General features: G+C 51.6%; 5 non-coding genes and 1 pseudogene across 5 annotated transcripts; all 6 read right to left on the reverse strand.

Annotated features, from left to right (window-relative positions):
• Positions 1-3,800: 3,800 nt before the first annotated feature.
• LOC130349442 (U2 spliceosomal RNA) lies at positions 3,801-3,991 on the reverse strand. The gene has a single exon (XR_008886765.1). It is a non-coding gene; the product is annotated as a U2 spliceosomal RNA (small nuclear RNA).
• A 2,080-nt stretch (positions 3,992-6,071) lies between these two features.
• Positions 6,072-6,262, reverse strand: LOC130349443 (U2 spliceosomal RNA). Its single transcript, XR_008886766.1, has one exon. It is a non-coding gene; the product is annotated as a U2 spliceosomal RNA (small nuclear RNA).
• A 2,084-nt stretch (positions 6,263-8,346) lies between these two features.
• LOC130349469 (U2 spliceosomal RNA) lies at positions 8,347-8,520 on the reverse strand (annotated as a pseudogene).
• A 5,876-nt stretch (positions 8,521-14,396) lies between these two features.
• Positions 14,397-14,587, reverse strand: LOC130349444 (U2 spliceosomal RNA). The gene has a single exon (XR_008886767.1). It is a non-coding gene; the product is annotated as a U2 spliceosomal RNA (small nuclear RNA).
• Positions 14,588-16,675: 2,088 nt separating this feature from the next.
• Positions 16,676-16,866, reverse strand: LOC130349445 (U2 spliceosomal RNA). Its single transcript, XR_008886768.1, has one exon. It is a non-coding gene; the product is annotated as a U2 spliceosomal RNA (small nuclear RNA).
• A 2,088-nt stretch (positions 16,867-18,954) lies between these two features.
• LOC130349446 (U2 spliceosomal RNA) lies at positions 18,955-19,145 on the reverse strand. Its single transcript, XR_008886769.1, has one exon. It is a non-coding gene; the product is annotated as a U2 spliceosomal RNA (small nuclear RNA).
• Between the last annotated feature and the right edge of the window lie 1,092 nt (positions 19,146-20,237).

A 20,237-nucleotide genomic window follows, 5' to 3' on the forward strand; every position in this document is an offset into this window, starting at 1 on the left:
ACGGAGGCATTCTGCCCCCCACCACCATCTCCTCGTACACCTCCAACAGGTCCGGACAGATCAGGTCACCCAGCGTTACGTAGAGCTCGGCCGGGAGACCGTCACTGCCCGGGGTCCTGCTGGGCTTAAAGGATTTAGCGGTAGAGAGCAGCTCCCCCACCGTCAAGGGATCGTCCATAGCCGCCGCACCTGCGGGATCAACAACGTTAGTGACACCTGACAGGAACCTCTCGGCGGCTTCGGGGTCGGATGACTTGGGGGCGTAGAGGTTGCTGTAGAAGTCGTGGACGACCCCCATCACTTCCTCCTTGCCGCTCCTCATGTGTCCGGTCTCATCTCGTAGCTCAGTCAGGGGCGTGTGGCCGGCATGGAGCTTCCTGAAAAAGAAAGAGTTACATTTCTCACCCTTCTCCAGGTTCTCCACCTTGGAACGAAAGACGATTCGCTTGGATTCCTCCTCAAAGTGCCTTTTCAAGCTCTTTTTGGTCTCCTCCAGCTCCTCCCTGACGTCCCAGCCACACTGGAGCAGGTCCTGCAGGGACCGCAGCTCGCGCTGCAGTTTCCTCAAGTCCCACTTCTTCGCACACGCCTGTTGTCTGCCTTTTGCCTGAAAGAAACAACGGAATTCGACTTTAACATATTCCCACCAATCGCTGATGCACTTGAACAGACATTTGTCATTTCGCCATACAAGGTAAGCATCCCTAAGTTCCTCCATGACCTCCCTCTGCTCCAACAGGGCACAATTCAACTTCCAGGAGCCCGGGCCAGGTGGGAATCCATGGCCCAGAGTCCCCCGGAATCGAATGGCCCTGTGGTCAGAGAAGAAGCAGGGGACCATAGAGTACGACACCTTTCTGACTGCTCTCGAAGTGAAGATGAAGTCTATCCGAGAACGGAGCGAGCCATCGGGGCGGCTCCACGTATAGTTTACGGAGCCGTTCCCGATGGACCCGACAACGTCCTGCAAGGATGCCTCCGTCACCATCTCAATCAGCAGTTTAGATGTCACGTCCAGGTTGGCGGATGTGCCAGAACTGCGCCCGTCCACCTCAATGGGGCAGTTGAAGTCACCACCCAACACTACTGCTCTAGTGGTGGCGAGTTCAGCCCGCAGGGCCTGGAGAACCTCCAGTCGGACATCCCTCTCAGGGGAGGCATACACGTTGATGAGCCGCACGGGCTCACCCGCCCAGGAACCGTCTGCGACAAGAAGTCTGCCACAGACGAGCTCCCGGACGGAATCAAGTGCAAAGTTACCTCCCCTGATCAGGATGGCCACCCCCGCAGACCTATTGTCGCCCCCACCAGACCAGTAGGAAGGGCCGTGAGGCCACTGCCTGGCCAGATGGTTGTAAGACCTAGAAGCAGACAAAGCACATTCCTGCAACATGTAAACATCACACCTCTGGGAATCTAAGAACGTAAGAACAGTCTGAAATCTAAACCAAGCTCTAATACTCCTCACATTAATGCAGAAGATGTTGAGATCAGCCATGGGAATAAAAAGAGAGGTTAGTTCTGATACTAGTTACCAGTCTGGTCGGACGGGTCCTCTTCTCTGGCGCCTGTCGGCTCCTGTGGCTTCTCGTAGCGCCCTTCCAAGAACTCGTCGTAGACCGTGTTGGACGGAGTGTCCAGGATTTTCTTAACCTCTGGGTCCTGCAGCAGCTCCTCCATAGATTGAGCTTGGACTGGCTCTGCCTGGACCTGCTCCACTTGGGCCTGCTCCATCACCTCCTCTCCTTCTGAAGCTTCAAGGCTCTCGCAGACCTGCTCCATCTCCTCCTCCTCATCTGAAGCTTGAGGGGTCTCGCAGGTCTCGATTATCTTTCTTTTGTGGGACTCTTCTGATACGTTGTCCCTTCCTTTCCTCTTCCTCTGTATGGTACCTGGGGGAGGAAGCACAGGAAAGTCCTCCGAAGGGCGGGCACCAGCAGCTGGAGGGGGGTTAGGTGCTGCTGGGCCAGGAGAGAAAGGAGGCTGGGTGGGGCGGGGGGCAGGAGAGAGTGCCCGGGCAGGGGAGGACGGGGCAGGGGTGGGCCGGGCAGGGGAGGACGGGGCAGGGGTGGGCCGGGCAGGGGAGGACGGGGCAGGGGTGGGCCGGGGTGGGGTACGGGGGGCAGGGGTGGGCCGGGGTGGGGTACGGGGGGCAGGGGTGGGGCGGGATGGGGCAGGAGGGGCGGGGGTGGGACGGGATGGGGCAGGAGGGGCAGGGGTGGGACGGGATGTCGCAGGAGGGGCAGGGGTGGGACGGGATGGGGCAGGGGTGGGACGGGATGGGGCAGGGGTGGGGCGGGATGGGGCAGGAGATGGGGCGGGAGGGGCAGGGGATGGGGCGGGAGGGGCAGGGGAGGGGCGGGACGGGGCAGGGGTGGTGGCTTTCGCCTTCTTACCCTCCTTGGTCGGCTTGGCCATCCGTGGTGTTGGCTCCGGAGCTGGGGCTGGCTTCGGTGCTCTCGCTGCCACAGATGCCCATGTTCTCTCCCTCTGGGGGCAGTCCTTGTAGCTGTGGGCTGCCAGTCCGCAGAGGTTGCAGGTCTTGCTCTTGGGGCAGTCCTTGGTCGTGTGACCTGTCACACGGCAATACCTGCAGGCATCCTCCGTACAGTCCTTGCCCTCGTGGCCCATCTTGCCACATCTCCTACAGGTCTGCGGCATGTCCGGGTAGAAGATAAGTCCTGTGGAGTTGCCCAAGGAAAATGTCGTTGGCAAGTGCTGTAGTCCGTCTGGAGAAGCAGGGTTCTTGTTGAGTCTGACGACCACAGACCACTTGCAGGTCCAGTATCCGAGTGAGTTCAGGATGCGGGTGGGCTCCCTCACCACGGTGCAGAAGCGCTTCAGGAAGGTCGAGATGTCCGTGCCTGGGGTGTGTGGGTTCCGCATTGAGACCGTCACCCGCCTCTCCTCTCTTTGAATAAGGCAGTTGCCCACAAAGCGAGAGAAAGGGGATTCGGGACTCGCCGCTTTCACCACCTCCCAGTATCTTCTACAGGTCCCAATGGTGGCAAAGGTGATGTAGAAGATTCCCGAAAAGAAGGTTGCTATTCCCAGGGTGTCAGCCGTGGGGAAGCCTTGATCCGCCAGCATCTTCTTGCAGAACACGTCGTGGGACATGTCCGGCACCCTTCCGTCCACGGGCTTGAGCTTCAAGGCAACAGTCTGCCTCATCCAGGGCTCCAGGGTTGGAGCTTCCAGGTTAGGAATTCTGCCGCCCTTCTGCCTTGCCGTGGTGGAGGTTGAAGCTTGCTGTGGTTGGGGCTGGACCTCCAGGCCTTGCCCTGCAGCCTCCTGGGTGGACTTGCTGGTTGAGGCCATGGCTTCTTCCAGCAGGCTCTTTTCCGCTTCCTTGCTTGCTTGTGGAGAGAGGCTTCGCAAAGTCTTCTTTCCCGGGTGGGAGGAGCTATGCAGATCCGGTCCCGGTGGGAGGAGCTATGCAAATCCTTCTCCAGAGGCAGCGAGTTTCTTCGAAAAGATTCTGCGCCGCCTTCCTCTTCGCCGCTGTTCCGGAATTCACCGCCGATTCCCTTCTTCCAGGTTCTTCGTCGGCTTCTTCCGGAGCTGCAGTCTTCAAGATCTTCTCCTTCTTCAGATGTTCCGAGGCAGGCAGGAGACGATCTTCAGGTGGTATGCTCTAGAGAAATGCGGTTCTAATAAGAACGAAAAGTACTGCAATCGTACTACGCAAAATCTCTACCACAATGCTTGGAGTTCTTCAGACCGTAGCGATCATGGTATCTCCCCTGCCAGGTAAGCAGGTAGCAATGAAAGTAGGAATCTTTCTTTTTAACCCTGTAAGGGGGTGGTGCACTGTACCCGAAGATACTGCCATATCGGGTCAATGCATAGGGCGACGGAAGCAAGCTTCGAAATCGGCCCCCGTTCTCAAAAATCCATTTAATATATGGTCCCCAGATAGGGGACGTATCAGATATTAAACTGATAAGAACAGATACTACACTTGATCTTAGCCAAAAGGCCGAGAAGCGATAACCGTGAAAGGGGCGGGCCCAACAAGGTGCCCTTCATGGGCACTATCACTGCTTGCTGTCAGGGAGGCTGCCAGACAATTTTCCATGCACACTCTGGGCTGGGGGGCAGTCAACCACCAGTACACACAGCAGAACCTAAACCCATACCATTATTGCTAAGCAGCAAGACAGGGGCCCATTGCACTCCCACGGGGCCTTTTTAAATGCAATCCATAACCCGGATTTGCCAGGAACCCTTCTTACTCCTCCTACTTGCATGTGACACTGGGCTTAGGATCTGCATAGGAAACACACACACAAGCACACACCTACCTTTGTTGCCTGCAGATGCCTCCTTGGCTGTCCCCAAACGGTATCAAACCAACACCCACGGGAAGCTGTAAGCATAGAGGACATGCCTGCACCCCATTGGACTTACCTGTGTGGGTTAAACCCGGGTTATTTGACAACCTATGGCGGTGATGGTTCTGCTCAGGCAGAGCAGTGCTGATGCTCCTCATAAAGCTGTCGCTGCTGTGAAGGTTCTAGGTGACATCACAAATCCCTATGGTTACATACACAACAAAGCTGGGTTGTTGTTGTTTACACTCTGCAAGGCCTGTGGAAGTGAGTGACATCATAGCACTGTAGTTCTGAGGGTTCTAGATGGATGCAACAATCTCCTGTTGCTTCTATGAAGGCCATAATAGACGACATCACCAAACAGCTCCATAGTCACATACACAGCAAAGGAGAGATGTTGTTTACACCTAGTGATGTCAGTGGTATTGAGTGACATCACAGCACAGTGCTAAGGCTCCTGGGCCTGGACACAGCAGCGGCTGCAATATCTCAACGGAGAATACGTTTATATATATGTGTGTGTGTGCGCGTATATATATATATATATATATATATATATATATATATATATTTCTCCGCCGAAATCACTTTTAAACCCATTTCCACCTTTTTTTCCCTTCTCTTCCTCTTACTTTTTTTTCACGTTTTTTTACGTTTTTCTCCTTTTCGCCTCTTTTCTGGGCGTATTATTCTTCTTTTTCTTCTTTTTTTTCGTCTAATGCATACCCCATCAGTGCAGCAATGCTTATTCAATACCGCCAGCAGATGGAGACACTGGGGGATAATTTTCTAAGGATTTATACTGATTTTTCCTGTCTGAATTTGTCGCACAGAAAGTTGCAGGCCAAATATGTGTGACATTTCTGCGACTTTAGCTTCTAGAGCATTTTTACAACATTATACATAGGTGCTGAATACATAAAAAGCGACTGTTCAGCGACAGACAAGTCGCATCGGCTGAAAGTAGGCCAGAATGTCAGTCCATGTTGGAGCAGGTTTAGATACAGTCTAAAGTATAGATCTCAAAGTCTGTGCACAGAATTTAGCAAGGGCCTCGCACCTTCTGATGCATCAGGTAGGTGCACAATAGCATAGCCTAACCCTCTGTACTTTGGTCTATATTGATGCGGGACATAGACAGCCAGCTGATGACCAATCCATTAGTGCAATGGATGGCTGGAAGCATTTGTCTTTGCCTTTGCAATACCACAGAAGCAATGCATGGTCAATGTACAGCAATGACACACCTGTGTGAACAGCCAGGAGACCCCCCCCCCCCCCCCATGTTATGTTACATAGTTACATAGTTAGTACGGTCGAAAAAAGACATATGTCCATCAAGTTCAACCAGGGAATTAAGGGGTAGGGGTGTGGCGCGATATTGGGGAAGGGATGAGATTTTATATTTCTTCATAAGCATTAATCTTATTTTGTCAATTAGGAACATTCAGCACCCACCCGCTATCAAGGCAGCTGCCTATCATGTCATGCCCTACCTGCACAGGTGTGCTGGCTACTCAAATGATCCAATTAAGGAGGCCATTTAGTCAGCAGCAGCAGAAGTCCTGTGCCTGGACGCTCCAACAGCGGCCAGACACAAGCAGAAGCAGAAGCAGCAGCAGCACCACCTTTTGTTTTTTGGCTGCAGCAGCAGCAAGGCCCACAGGGCTGGCTAGCTGGCTAGCCAGCAAGCAGGTAGCAATGAAAGTAGGAATCTTTCTTTTTAACCCTGTAAGGGGGTGGTGCACTGTACCCGAAGATACTGCCATATCGGGTCAATGCATAGGGCGACGGAAGCAAGCTTCGAAATCGGCCCCCGTTCTCAAAAATCCATTTAATATATGGTCCCCAGATAGGGGACGTATCAGATATTAAACTGATAAGAACAGATACTACACTTGATCTTAGCCAAAAGGCCGAGAAGCGATAACCGTGAAAGGGGCGGGCCCAACAAGGTGCCCTTCGTGGGCACTATCACTGCTTGCTGTCAGGGAGGCTGCCAGACAATTTTCCATGCACACTCTGGGCTGGGGGGCAGTCAACCACCAGTACACACAGCAGAACCTAAACCCATACCATTATTGCTAAGCAGCAAGACAGGGGCCCATTGCACTCCCACGGGGCCTTTTTAAATGCAATCCATAACCCGGATTTGCCAGGAACCCTTCTTACTCCTCCTACTTGCATGTGACACTGGGCTTAGGATCTGCATAGGAAACACACACACAAGCACACACCTACCTTTGTTGCCTGCAGATGCCTCCTTGGCTGTCCCCAAACGGTATCAAACCAACACCCACGGGAAGCTGTAAGCATAGAGGACATGCCTGCACCCCATTGGACTTACCTGTGTGGGTTAAACCCGGGTTATTTGACAACCTATGGCGGTGATGGTTCTGCTCAGGCAGAGCAGTGCTGATGCTCCTCATAAAGCTGTCGCTGCTGTGAAGGTTCTAGGTGACATCACAAATCCCTATGGTTACATACACAACAAAGCTGGGTTGTTGTTGTTTACACTCTGCAAGGCCTGTGGAAGTGAGTGACATCATAGCACTGTAGTTCTGAGGGTTCTAGATGGATGCAACAATCTCCTGTTGCTTCTATGAAGGCCATAATAGACGACATCACCAAACAGCTCCATAGTCACATACACAGCAAAGGAGAGATGTTGTTTACACCTAGTGATGTCAGTGGTATTGAGTGACATCACAGCACAGTGCTAAGGCTCCTGGGCCTGGACACAGCAGCGGCTGCAATATCTCAACGGAGAATACGTTTATATATATGTGTGTGTGTGCGCGTATATATATATATATATATATATATATATATATATATATATATTTCTCCGCCGAAATCACTTTTAAACCCATTTCCACCTTTTTTTCCCTTCTCTTCCTCTTACTTTTTTTTCACGTTTTTTTTACGTTTTTCTCCTTTTCGCCTCTTTTCTGGGCGTATTATTCTTCTTTTTCTTCTTTTTTTTCGTCTAATGCATACCCCATCAGTGCAGCAATGCTTATTCAATACCGCCAGCAGATGGAGACACTGGGGGATAATTTTCTAAGGATTTATACTGATTTTTCCTGTCTGAATTTGTCGCACAGAAAGTTGCAGGCCAAATATGTGTGACATTTCTGCGACTTTAGCTTCTAGAGCATTTTTACAACATTATACATAGGTGCTGAATACATAAAAAGCGACTGTTCAGCGACAGACAAGTCGCATCGGCTGAAAGTAGGCCAGAATGTCAGTCCATGTTGGAGCAGGTTTAGATACAGTCTAAAGTATAGATCTCAAAGTCTGTGCACAGAATTTAGCAAGGGCCTCGCACCTTCTGATGCATCAGGTAGGTGCACAATAGCATAGCCTAACCCTCTGTACTTTGGTCTATATTGATGCGGGACATAGACAGCCAGCTGATGACCAATCCATTAGTGCAATGGATGGCTGGAAGCATTTGTCTTTGCCTTTGCAATACCACAGAAGCAATGCATGGTCAATGTACAGCAATGACACACCTGTGTGAACAGCCAGGAGACCCCCCCCCCCCCCCCATGTTATGTTACATAGTTACATAGTTAGTACGGTCGAAAAAAGACATATGTCCATCAAGTTCAACCAGGGAATTAAGGGGTAGGGGTGTGGCGCGATATTGGGGAAGGGATGAGATTTTATATTTCTTCATAAGCATTAATCTTATTTTGTCAATTAGGAACATTCAGCACCCACCCGCTATCAAGGCAGCTGCCTATCATGTCATGCCCTACCTGCACAGGTGTGCTGGCTACTCAAATGATCCAATTAAGGAGGCCATTTAGTCAGCAGCAGCAGAAGTCCTGTGCCTGGACGCTCCAACAGCGGCCAGACACAAGCAGAAGCAGAAGCAGCAGAAGCAGCAGCAGCACCACCTTTTGTTTTTTGGCTGCAGCAGCAGCAAGGCCCACAGGGCTGGCTAGCTAGCAAGCAGGTAGCAATGAAAGTAGGAATCTTTCTTTTTAACCCTGTAAGGGGGTGGTGCACTGTACCCGAAGATACTGCCATATCGGGTCAATGCATAGGGCGACGGAAGCAAGCTTCGAAATCGGCCCCCGTTCTCAAAAATCCATTTAATATATGGTCCCCAGATAGGGGACGTATCAGATATTAAACTGATAAGAACAGATTTTTGGATTGAAAGAGCTTTATTTTCCGTTCAGTCATTACAAGTCGTACAATAAATTACAGTCACACAAAGCATGATAGTACAATACACAGCAAAGGTTCCCTAAGCTATACATCGCACACCATGCTACTCTAACATTCAGCTCAATCCTGCAATATAAAGGCACAAGAGATCAAACAAAAACCAAATAATACAATCTGTGATCGGGGTAGGGGTGTGGGCGACTATGTGGGGGTAGGGAGGGGGCGGATCACAGGGCCAAACTGTTGGGCTGTATCTTCAGGGAGACATGGGAGAAGGAGAGGGGTCTTCACTCCTCTTCTTCCTCATCAACGGCCGAGCTGTCCAAGATGGAATAGTCTCTAAGCAGGTTCTTGATGAACCTGCGGCAGTCCCGGACGGACATGTTTTCCCTGTTGATCACGAGGCGGTTCCTGGCAAGCCACACTGCGTCCTTAAAACAGTTCATAAGGCGCCAGGCCTCCTGGATGGCCTCCACGTCGTGGGTCCCAGGGAACAGGCCGTAAAGCACCGAATGGTACGATAGGCAGCTCCTGGGCACTGAGTCTCTGAGTTCCTGTTCTAGGGCGTCCAACAGACCCTGTGCAAAGGGGCACTGCCAAAACACGTGGAAAGATGTTTCCTCCACGTAGGGGCAACGGGGGCAGTACCGGGTCTTGCACAGGTTGCGGGCATGCATGAATGACCTGAGAGAGAGACCTCCCATGACGGCCATCCACGACAAGTCCTTGTGTCCATTGGTAAGCCGCTTTGAGGCCACATTGTTCCAAACTGTCTCTGCAGTGGCTGCGGGGAGTCCCGGAACCAGCTCGGTCGAGTCCTTAGCTCGGATGAGCTTGTGGATTGTCTTTGGCTTCCATAGGTCTGGTTTCAGTCCTTCCAGCTGGTGCTCCCTCACAAACCGGACAACATCCCCATAGAACCAGGGAGTGTTCCAGTTGTAAGGGATGGAGCTGTCCCACTTGTCCCAGCCCAGCTGTCTCCAGAGGGGCATGAGAAGCAAGCGAGACATGGACCTGCCCGCTGAGCCAGTCTTTTCTACAAGAGTCCGCTGCACCGTGACACATGCAAAGGAGGCCCTCAGCAGAGCGGGGATGTCGGGTATTCCCTTCCCACCCTTGCGGGGTTCCTTGAACATCACGGTCCTCTTGACTCTGTCCATTTTGCCCCAGACGAAGCCAAACACTGTCCGGGTGATGGCCTTGCAAACGGTGGTATGGGGAGGCCAGGCCTGTGCGGTATATTGGAGCACAGGCAAAACTTCACTCCGCAGGACAAGTGCCTTGCCTTCCATCGTGAGCTTTCTGGAGCTCCACAGTCCGATCTTTGAGTTTATCCTTCCTAGTCGGTCTTGCCAAGACTTAAGGGCCGCTCCTTCCTTCCCGAACCAGACTCCAAGAATTTGAATGAAGTCCGGCTTAATAGTAAAGGGGAAGGGGGCGGAAGAAGCCAGGTGCCACTCCCCGAAGAGCATGGCCTCCGACTTCCCGCAGTTGACTTTTGCCCCCGAAGCTCTGCCGAAGTCCTCGCAGGTCTGGACGAGTGCAGTCACCGAACGCTGGTCAGCGCAGAAGACGGTCACGTCGTCCATGTAGAGCGAGCACTTGACCTCGTGGCGATCTGGTCCTGGTGCGGTGATCCCTCTGATCTCTCCATTCTGCCGGATAGTCTCAGCGAAGAGCTCTATAACACAAACAAAAAGGAGAGGTGAAAGAGGGCAGCCTTGTCTAACCCCTGAAAGAATAGGAAAGGGGTCAGTCTTCCAGCCGTTCACCAACACCGTGCTGTAAATGTCAAAATACATAACGTTAACAAAAGAGCAAAACATCTTCCCCAGACCCAGCCTGCGCAAAACCCTGTCCATGAATGCGTGGGAGACACGGTCGAACGCCTTCTCCTGATCTAAGCTGACCAGGGCGGCGCGGCCCCCGCGGTCCTGGATGTAATGGACCGTGTCTCTCACAAGGGCAAGGCTGTCGGCAATCCTGCGGCCAGGAATGCTGCAGGTCTGGTCCGGATGGACGATCTGCCCCATGACAGGTTTCAGCCTGTTGGCCAGCACCTTGGCGAGGATCTTGTAGTCCACGTTCAGGAGAGAGATGGGACGCCAGTTTTTCAGGTCACATCTCTCCCCCTTCCGCTTATACAAGATCGTGATCATCCCTTCCCTCAACGACGGAGGCATTCTGCCCCCCACCACCATCTCCTCGTACACCTCCAACAGGTCCGGACAGATCAGGTCACCCAGCGCTACGTAGAGCTCGGCCGGGAGACCGTCACTGCCCGGGGTCCTGCCGGGCTTAAAGGATTTAGCGGCAGAGAGCAGCTCCCCCACCGTCAAGGGATCGTCCATAGCCGCCGCACCTGCGGGATCAACAACGTTAGTGACACCTGACAGGAACCTCTCGGCGGCTTCGGGGTCGGATGACTTGGGGGCGTAGAGGTTGCCGTAGAAGTCGTGGACGACCCCCATCACTTCCTCCTTGCCGCTCCTCATGTGTCCGGTCTCATCTCGTAGCTCAGTCAGGGGCGTGTGGCCGGCATGGAGCTTCCTGAAAAAGAAAGAGTTACATTTCTCACCCTTCTCCAGGTTCTCCACCTTGGAACGAAAGACGATTCGCTTGGATTCCTCCTCAAAGTGCCTTTTCAAGCTCTTTTTGGTCTCCTCCAGCTCCTCCCTGACGTCCCAGCCACACTGGAGCAGGTCCTGCAGGGACCGCAGCTCGCGCTGCAGTTTCCTCAAGTCCCACTTCTTCGCACACGCCTGTTGTCTGCCTTTTGCCTGAAAGAAACAACGGAATTCGACTTTAACATATTCCCACCAATCGCTGATGCACTTGAACAGACATTTGTCATTTCGCCATACAAGGTAAGCATCCCTAAGTTCCTCCATGACCTCCCTCTGCTCCAACAGGGCACAATTCAACTTCCAGGAGCCCGGGCCAGGTGGGAATCCATGGCCCAGAGTCCCCCGGAATCGAATGGCCCTGTGGTCAGAGAAGAAGCAGGGGACCATAGAGTACGACACCTTTCTGACTGCTCTCGAAGTGAAGATGAAGTCTATCCGAGAACGGAGCGAGCCATCGGGGCGGCTCCACGTATAGTTTACGGAGCCGTTCCCGACGGACCCGACAACGTCCTGCAAGGATGCCTCCGTCACCATCTCAATCAGCAGTTTAGACGTCACGTCCAGGTTGGCGGATGTGCCAGAACTGCGCCCGTCCACCTCAATGGGGCAGTTGAAGTCACCACCCAACACTACTGCTCTAGTGGTGGCGAGTTCAGCCCGCAGGGCCTGGAGAACCTCCAGTCGGACATCCCTCTCAGGGGAGGCATACACGTTGATGAGCCGCACGGGCTCACCCGCCCAGGAACCGTCTGCGACAAGAAGTCTGCCACAGACGAGCTCCCGGACGGAATCAAGTGCAAAGTTACCTCCCCTGATCAGGATGGCCACCCCCGCAGACCTATTGTCGCCCCCACCAGACCAGTAGGAAGGGCCGTGAGGCCACTGCCTGGCCAGATGGTTGTAAGACCTAGAAGCAGACAAAGCACATTCCTGCAACATGTAAACATCACACCTCTGGGAATCTAAGAACGTAAGAACAGTCTGAAATCTAAACCAAGCTCTAATACTCCTCACATTAATGCAGAAGATGTTGAGATCAGCCATGGGAATAAAAAGAGAGGTTAGTTCTGATACTAGTTACCAGTCTGGTCGGACGGGTCCTCTTCTCTGGCGCCTGTCGGCTCCTGTGGCTTCTCGTAGCGCCCTTCCAAGAACTCGTCGTAGACCGTGTTGGACGGAGTGTCCAGGATTTTCTTAACCTCTGGGTCCTGCAGCAGCTCCTCCATAGATTGAGCTTGGACTGGCTCTGCTTGGACCTGCTCCACTTGGGCCTGCTCCATCACCTCCTCTCCTTCTGAAGCCTCAAGGCTCTCGCAGACCTGCTCCATCTCCTCCTCCTCATCTGAAGCTTGAGGGGTCTCGCAGGTCTCGATTATCTTTCTTTTGTGGGACTCTTCTGATACGTTGTCCCTTCCTTTCCTCTTCCTCTGTATGGTACCTGGGGGAGGAAGCACAGGAAAGTCCTCCGAAGGGCGGGCACCAGCAGCTGGAGGGGGGTTAGGTGCTGCTGGGCCAGGAGAGAAAGGAGGCTGGGTGGGGCGGGGGGCAGGAGAGAGTGCCCGGGCAGGGGAGGACGGGGCAGGGGTGGGCCGGGCAGGGGAGGACGGGGCAGGGGTGGGCCGGGGTGGGGTACGGGGGGCAGGGGTGGGCCGGGGTGGGGTACGGGGGGCAGGGGTGGGACGGGATGGGGCAGGGGTGGGACGGGATGGGGCAGGGGTGGGACGGGATGGGGCAGGGGTGGGGCGGGATGGGGCAGGAGAGAGGGCGGGAGGGGCAGGGGATGGGACTGGAGGGGCAGGGGAGGGGCGGGACGGGGCAGGGGTGGTGGCTTTCGCCTTCTTACCCTCCTTGGTCGGCTTGGCCATCCGTGGTGTTGGCTCCGGAGCTGGGGCTGGCTTCGGTGCTCTCGCTGCCACAGATGCCCATGTTCTCTCCCTCTGGGGGCAGTCCTTGTAGCTGTGGGCTGCCAGTCCGCAGAGGTTGCAGGTCTTGCTCTTGGGGCAGTCCTTGGTCGTGTGACCTGTCACACGGCAATACCTGCAGGCATCCTCCGTACAGTCCTTGCCCTCGTGGCCCATCTTGCCACATCTCCTGCAGGTCTGCGGCATGTCCGGGTAGAAGATAAGTCCTGTGGAGTTGCCCAAGGAAAATGTCGTTGGCAGGTGCTGTAGTCCGTCTGGAGAAGCAGGGTTCTTGTTGAGTCTGACGACCACAGACCACTTGCAGGTCCAGTATCCGAGTGAGTTCAGGATGCGGGTGGGCTCCCTCACCACGGTGCAGAAGCGCTTCAGGAAGGTCGAGATGTCCGTGCCTGGGGTGTGTGGGTTCCGCATTGAGACCGTCACCCGCCTCTCCTCTCTTTGAATAAGGCAGTTGCCCACAAAGCGAGAGAAAGGGGATTCGGGACTCGCCGCTTTCACCACCTCCCAGTATCTTCTACAGGTCCCAATGGTGGCAAAGGTGATGTAGAAGATTCCCGAAAAGAAGGTTGCTATTCCCAGGGTGTCAGCCGTGGGGAAGCCTTGATCCGCCAGCATCTTCTTGCAGAACACGTCGTGGGACATGTCCGGCACCCTTCCGTCCACGGGCTTGAGCTTCAAGGCAACAGTCTGCCTCATCCAGGGCTCCAGGGTTGGAGCTTCCAGGTTAGGAATTCTGCCGCCCTTCTGCCTTGCCGTGGTGGAGGTTGAAGCTTGCTGTGGTTGGGGCTGGACCTCCAGGCCTTGCCCTGCAGCCTCCTGGGTGGACTTGCTGGTTGAGGCCATGGCTTCTTCCAGCAGGCTCTTTTCCGCTTCCTTGCTTGCTTGTGGAGAGAGGCTTCGCAAAGTCTTCTTTCCCGGGTGGGATGAGCTATGCAGATCCGGTCCCGGTGGGAGGAGCTATGCAAATCCTTCTCCAGAGGCAGCGAGTTTCTTCGAAAAGATTCTGCGCCGCCTTCCTCTTCGCCGCTGTTCCGGAATTCACCGCCGATTCCCTTCTTCCAGGTTCTTCGTCGGCTTCTTCCGGAGCTGCAGTCTTCAAGATCTTCTCCTTCTTCAGATGTTCCGAGGCAGGCAGGAGACGATCTTCAGGTGGTATGCTCTAGAGAAATGCGGTTCTAATAAGAACGAAAAGTACTGCAATCGTACTACGCAAAATCTCTACCACAATGCTTGGAGTTCTTCAGACCGTAGCGATCATGGTATCTCCCCTGCCAGGTAAGCAGGTAGCAATGAAAGTAGGAATCTTTCTTTTTAACCCTGTAAGGGGGTGGTGCACTGTACCCGAAGATACTGCCATATCGGGTCAATGCATAGGGCGACGGAAGCAAGCTTCGAAATCGGCCCCCGTTCTCAAAAATCCATTTAATATATGGTCCCCAGATAGGGGACGTATCAGATATTAAACTGATAAGAACAGATACTACACTTGATCTTAGCCAAAAGGCCGAGAAGCGATAACCGTGAAAGGGGCGGGCCCAACAAGGTGCCCTTCATGGGCACTATCACTGCTTGCTGTCAGGGAGGCTGCCAGACAATTTTCCATGCACACTCTGGGCTGGGGGGCAGTCAACCACCAGTACACACAGCAGAACCTAAACCCATACCATTATTGCTAAGCAGCAAGACAGGGGCCCATTGCACTCCCACGGGGCCTTTTTAAATGCAATCCATAACCCGGATTTGCCAGGAACCCTTCTTACTCCTCCTACTTGCATGTGACACTGGGCTTAGGATCTGCATAGGAAACACACACACAAGCACACACCTACCTTTGTTGCCTGCAGATGCCTCCTTGGCTGTCCCCAAACGGTATCAAACCAACACCCACGGGAAGCTGTAAGCATAGAGGACATGCCTGCACCCCATTGGACTTACCTGTGTGGGTTAAACCCGGGTTATTTGACAACCTATGGCGGTGATGGTTCTGCTCAGGCAGAGCAGTGCTGATGCTCCTCATAAAGCTGTCGCTGCTGTGAAGGTTCTAGGTGACATCACAAATCCCTATGGTTACATACACAACAAAGCTGGGTTGTTGTTGTTTACACTCTGCAAGGCCTGTGGAAGTGAGTGACATCATAGCACTGTAGTTCTGAGGGTTCTAGATGGATGCAACAATCTCCTGTTGCTTCTATGAAGGCCATAATAGACGACATCACCAAACAGCTCCATAGTCACATACACAGCAAAGGAGAGATGTTGTTTACACCTAGTGATGTCAGTGGTATTGAGTGACATCACAGCACAGTGCTAAGGCTCCTGGGCCTGGACACAGCAGCGGCTGCAATATCTCAACGGAGAATACGTTTATATATATGTGTGTGTGTGCGCGTATATATATATATATATATATATATATATATATATATATATATTTCTCCGCCGAAATCACTTTTAAACCCATTTCCACCTTTTTTTCCCTTCTCTTCCTCTTACTTTTTTTTCACGTTTTTTTACGTTTTTCTCCTTTTCGCCTCTTTTCTGGGCGTATTATTCTTCTTTTTCTTCTTTTTTTTCGTCTAATGCATACCCCATCAGTGCAGCAATGCTTATTCATTACCGCCAGCAGATGGAGACACTGGGGGATAATTTTCTAAGGATTTATACTGATTTTTCCTGTCTGAATTTGTCGCACAGAAAGTTGCAGGCCAAATATGTGTGACATTTCTGCGACTTTAGCTTCTAGAGCATTTTTACAACATTATACATAGGTGCTGAATACATAAAAAGCGACTGTTCAGCGACAGACAAGTCGCATCGGCTGAAAGTAGGCCAGAATGTCAGTCCATGTTGGAGCAGGTTTAGATACAGTCTAAAGTATAGATCTCAAAGTCTGTGCACAGAATTTAGCAAGGGCCTCGCACCTTCTGATGCATCAGGTAGGTGCACAATAGCATAGCCTAACCCTCTGTACTTTGGTCTATATTGATGCGGGACATAGACAGCCAGCTGATGACCAATCCATTAGTGCAATGGATGGCTGGAAGCATTTGTCTTTGCCTTTGCAATACCACAGAAGCAATGCATGGTCAATGTACAGCAATGACACACCTGTGTGAACAGCCAGGAGACCCCCCCCCCCCCCCCATGTTATGTTACATAGTTACATAGTTAGTACGGTCGAAAAAAGACATATGTCCATCAAGTTCAACCAGGGAATTAAGGGGTAGGGGTGTGGCGCGATATTGGGGAAGGGATGAGATTTTATATTTCTTCATAAGCATTAATCTTATTTTGTCAATTAGGAACATTCAGCACCCACCCGCTATCAAGGCAGCTGCCTATCATGTCATGCCCTACCTGCACAGGTGTGCTGGCTACTCAAATGATCCAATTAAGGAGGCCATTTAGTCAGCAGCAGCAGAAGTCCTGTGCCTGGACGCTCCAACAGCGGCCAGACACAAGCAGAAGCAGAAGCAGCAGAAGCAGCAGCACCACCTTTTGTTTTTTGGCTGCAGCAGCAGCAAGGCCCACAGGGCTGGCTAGCTGGCTAGCCAGCAAGCAGGTAGCAATGAAAGTAGGAATCTTTCTTTTTAACCCTGTAAGGGGGTGGTGCACTGTACCCGAAGATACTGCCATATCGGGTCAATGCATAGGGCGACGGAAGCAAGCTTCGAAATCGGCCCCCGTTCTCAAAAATCCATTTAATATATGGTCCCCAGATAGGGGACGTATCAGATATTAAACTGATAAGAACAGATACTACACTTGATCTTAGCCAAAAGGCCGAGAAGCGATAACCATGAAAGGGGCGGGCCCAACAAGGTGCCCTTCATGGGCACTATCACTGCTTGCTGTCAGGGAGGCTGCCAGACAATTTTCCATGCACACTCTGGGCTGGGGGGCAGTCAACCACCAGTACACACAGCAGAACCTAAACCCATACCATTATTGCTAAGCAGCAAGACAGGGGCCCATTGCACTCCCACGGGGCCTTTTTAAATGCAATCCATAACCCGGATTTGCCAGGAACCCTTCTTACTCCTCCTACTTGCATGTGACACTGGGCTTAGGATCTGCATAGGAAACACACACACAAGCACACACCTACCTTTGTTGCCTGCAGATGCCTCCTTGGCTGTCCCCAAACGGTATCAAACCAACACCCACGGGAAGCTGTAAGCATAGAGGACATGCCTGCACCCCATTGGACTTACCTGTGTGGGTTAAACCCGGGTTATTTGACAACCTATGGCGGTGATGGTTCTGCTCAGGCAGAGCAGTGCTGATGCTCCTCATAAAGCTGTCGCTGCTGTGAAGGTTCTAGGTGACATCACAAATCCCTATGGTTACATACACAACAAAGCTGGGTTGTTGTTGTTTACACTCTGCAAGGCCTGTGGAAGTGAGTGACATCATAGCACTGTAGTTCTGAGGGTTCTAGATGGATGCAACAATCTCCTGTTGCTTCTATGAAGGCCATAATAGACGACATCACCAAACAGCTCCATAGTCACATACACAGCAAAGGAGAGATGTTGTTTACACCTAGTGATGTCAGTGGTATTGAGTGACATCACAGCACAGTGCTAAGGCTCCTGGGCCTGGACACAGCAGCGGCTGCAATATCTCAACGGAGAATACGTTTATATATATGTGTGTGTGTGCGCGTATATATATATATATATATATATATATATATATATATATATATTTCTCCGCCGAAATCACTTTTAAACCCATTTCCACCTTTTTTTCCCTTCTCTTCCTCTTACTTTTTTTTCACGTTTTTTTACGTTTTTCTCCTTTTCGCCTCTTTTCTGGGCGTATTATTCTTCTTTTTCTTCTTTTTTTTCGTCTAATGCATACCCCATCAGTGCAGCAATGCTTATTCAATACCGCCAGCAGATGGAGACACTGGGGTATAATTTTCTAAGGATTTATACTGATTTTTCCTGTCTGAATTTGTCGCACAGAAAGTTGCAGGCCAAATATGTGTGACATTTCTGCGACTTTAGCTTCTAGAGCATTTTTACAACATTATACATAGGTGCTGAATACATAAAAAGCGACTGTTCAGCGACAGACAAGTCGCATCGGCTGAAAGTAGGCCAGAATGTCAGTCCATGTTGGAGCAGGTTTAGATACAGTCTAAAGTATAGATCTCAAAGTCTGTGCACAGAATTTAGCAAGGGCCTCGCACCTTCTGATGCATCAGGTAGGTGCACAATAGCATAGCCTAACCCTCTGTACTTTGGTCTATATTGATGCGGGACATAGACAGCCAGCTGATGACCAATCCATTAGTGCAATGGATGGCTGGAAGCATTTGTCTTTGCCTTTGCAATACCACAGAAGCAATGCATGGTCAATGTACAGCAATGACACACCTGTGTGAACAGCCAGGAGACCCCCCCCCCCCCATGTTATGTTACATAGTTACATAGTTAGTACGGTCGAAAAAAGACATATGTCCATCAAGTTCAACCAGGGAATTAAGGGGTAGGGGTGTGGCGCGATATTGGGGAAGGGATGAGATTTTATATTTCTTCATAAGCATTAATCTTATTTTGTCAATTAGGAACATTCAGCACCCACCCGCTATCAAGGCAGCTGCCTATCATGTCATGCCCTACCTGCACAGGTGTGCTGGCTACTCAAATGATCCAATTAAGGAGGCCATTTAGTCAGCAGCAGCAGAAGTCCTGTGCCTGGACGCTCCAACAGCGGCCAGACACAAGCAGAAGCAGAAGCAGCAGAAGCAGCAGCAGCACCACCTTTTGTTTTTTGGCTGCAGCAGCAGCAAGGCCCACAGGGCTGGCTAGCTGGCTAGCCAGCAAGCAGGTAGCAATGAAAGTAGGAATCTTTCTTTTTAACCCTGTAAGGGGGTGGTGCACTGTACCCGAAGATACTGCCATATCGGGTCAATGCATAGGGCGACGGAAGCAAGCTTCGAAATCGGCCCCCGTTCTCAAAAATCCATTTAATATATGGTCCCCAGATAGGGGACGTATCAGATATTAAACTGATAAGAACAGATACTACACTTGATCTTAGCCAAAAGGCCGAGAAGCGATAACCGTGAAAGGGGCGGGCCCAACAAGGTGCCCTTCATGGGCACTATCACTGCTTGCTGTCAGGGAGGCTGCCAGACAATTTTCCATGCACACTCTGGGCTGGGGGGCAGTCAACCACCAGTACACACAGCAGAACCTAAACCCATACCATTATTGCTAAGCAGCAAGACAGGGGCCCATTGCACTCCCACGGGGCCTTTTTAAATGCAATCCATAACCCGGATTTGCCAGGAACCCTTCTTACTCCTCCTACTTGCATGTGACACTGGGCTTAGGATCTGCATAGGAAACACACACACAAGCACACACCTACCTTTGTTGCCTGCAGATGCCTCCTTGGCTGTCCCCAAACGGTATCAAACCAACACCCACGGGAAGCTGTAAGCATAGAGGACATGCCTGCACCCCATTGGACTTACCTGTGTGGGTTAAACCCGGGTTATTTGACAACCTATGGCGGTGATGGTTCTGCTCAGGCAGAGCAGTGCTGATGCTCCTCATAAAGCTGTCGCTGCTGTGAAGGTTCTAGGTGACATCACAAATCCCTATGGTTACATACACAACAAAGCTGGGTTGTTGTTGTTTACACTCTGCAAGGCCTGTGGAAGTGAGTGACATCATAGCACTGTAGTTCTGAGGGTTCTAGATGGATGCAACAATCTCCTGTTGCTTCTATGAAGGCCATAATAGACGACATCACCAAACAGCTCCATAGTCACATACACAGCAAAGGAGAGATGTTGTTTACACCTAGTGATGTCAGTGGTATTGAGTGACATCACAGCACAGTGCTAAGGCTCCTGGGCCTGGACACAGCAGCGGCTGCAATATCTCAACGGAGAATACGTTTATATATATGTGTGTGTGTGCGCGTATATATATATATATATATATATATATATATATATATATTTCTCTGCCGAAATCACTTTTAAACCCATTTCCACCTTTTTTTCCCTTCTCTTCCTCTTACTTTTTTTTCACGTTTTTTTACGTTTTTCTCCTTTTCGCCTCTTTTCTGGGCGTATTATTCTTCTTTTTCTTCTTTTTTTTCGTCTAATGCATACCCCATCAGTGCAGCAATGCTTATTC

Source organism: Hyla sarda, unplaced genomic scaffold (genome assembly GCF_029499605.1).
Source record: "Hyla sarda isolate aHylSar1 unplaced genomic scaffold, aHylSar1.hap1 scaffold_915, whole genome shotgun sequence".
NCBI classification, from domain to species: domain Eukaryota; kingdom Metazoa; phylum Chordata; class Amphibia; order Anura; family Hylidae; genus Hyla; species Hyla sarda.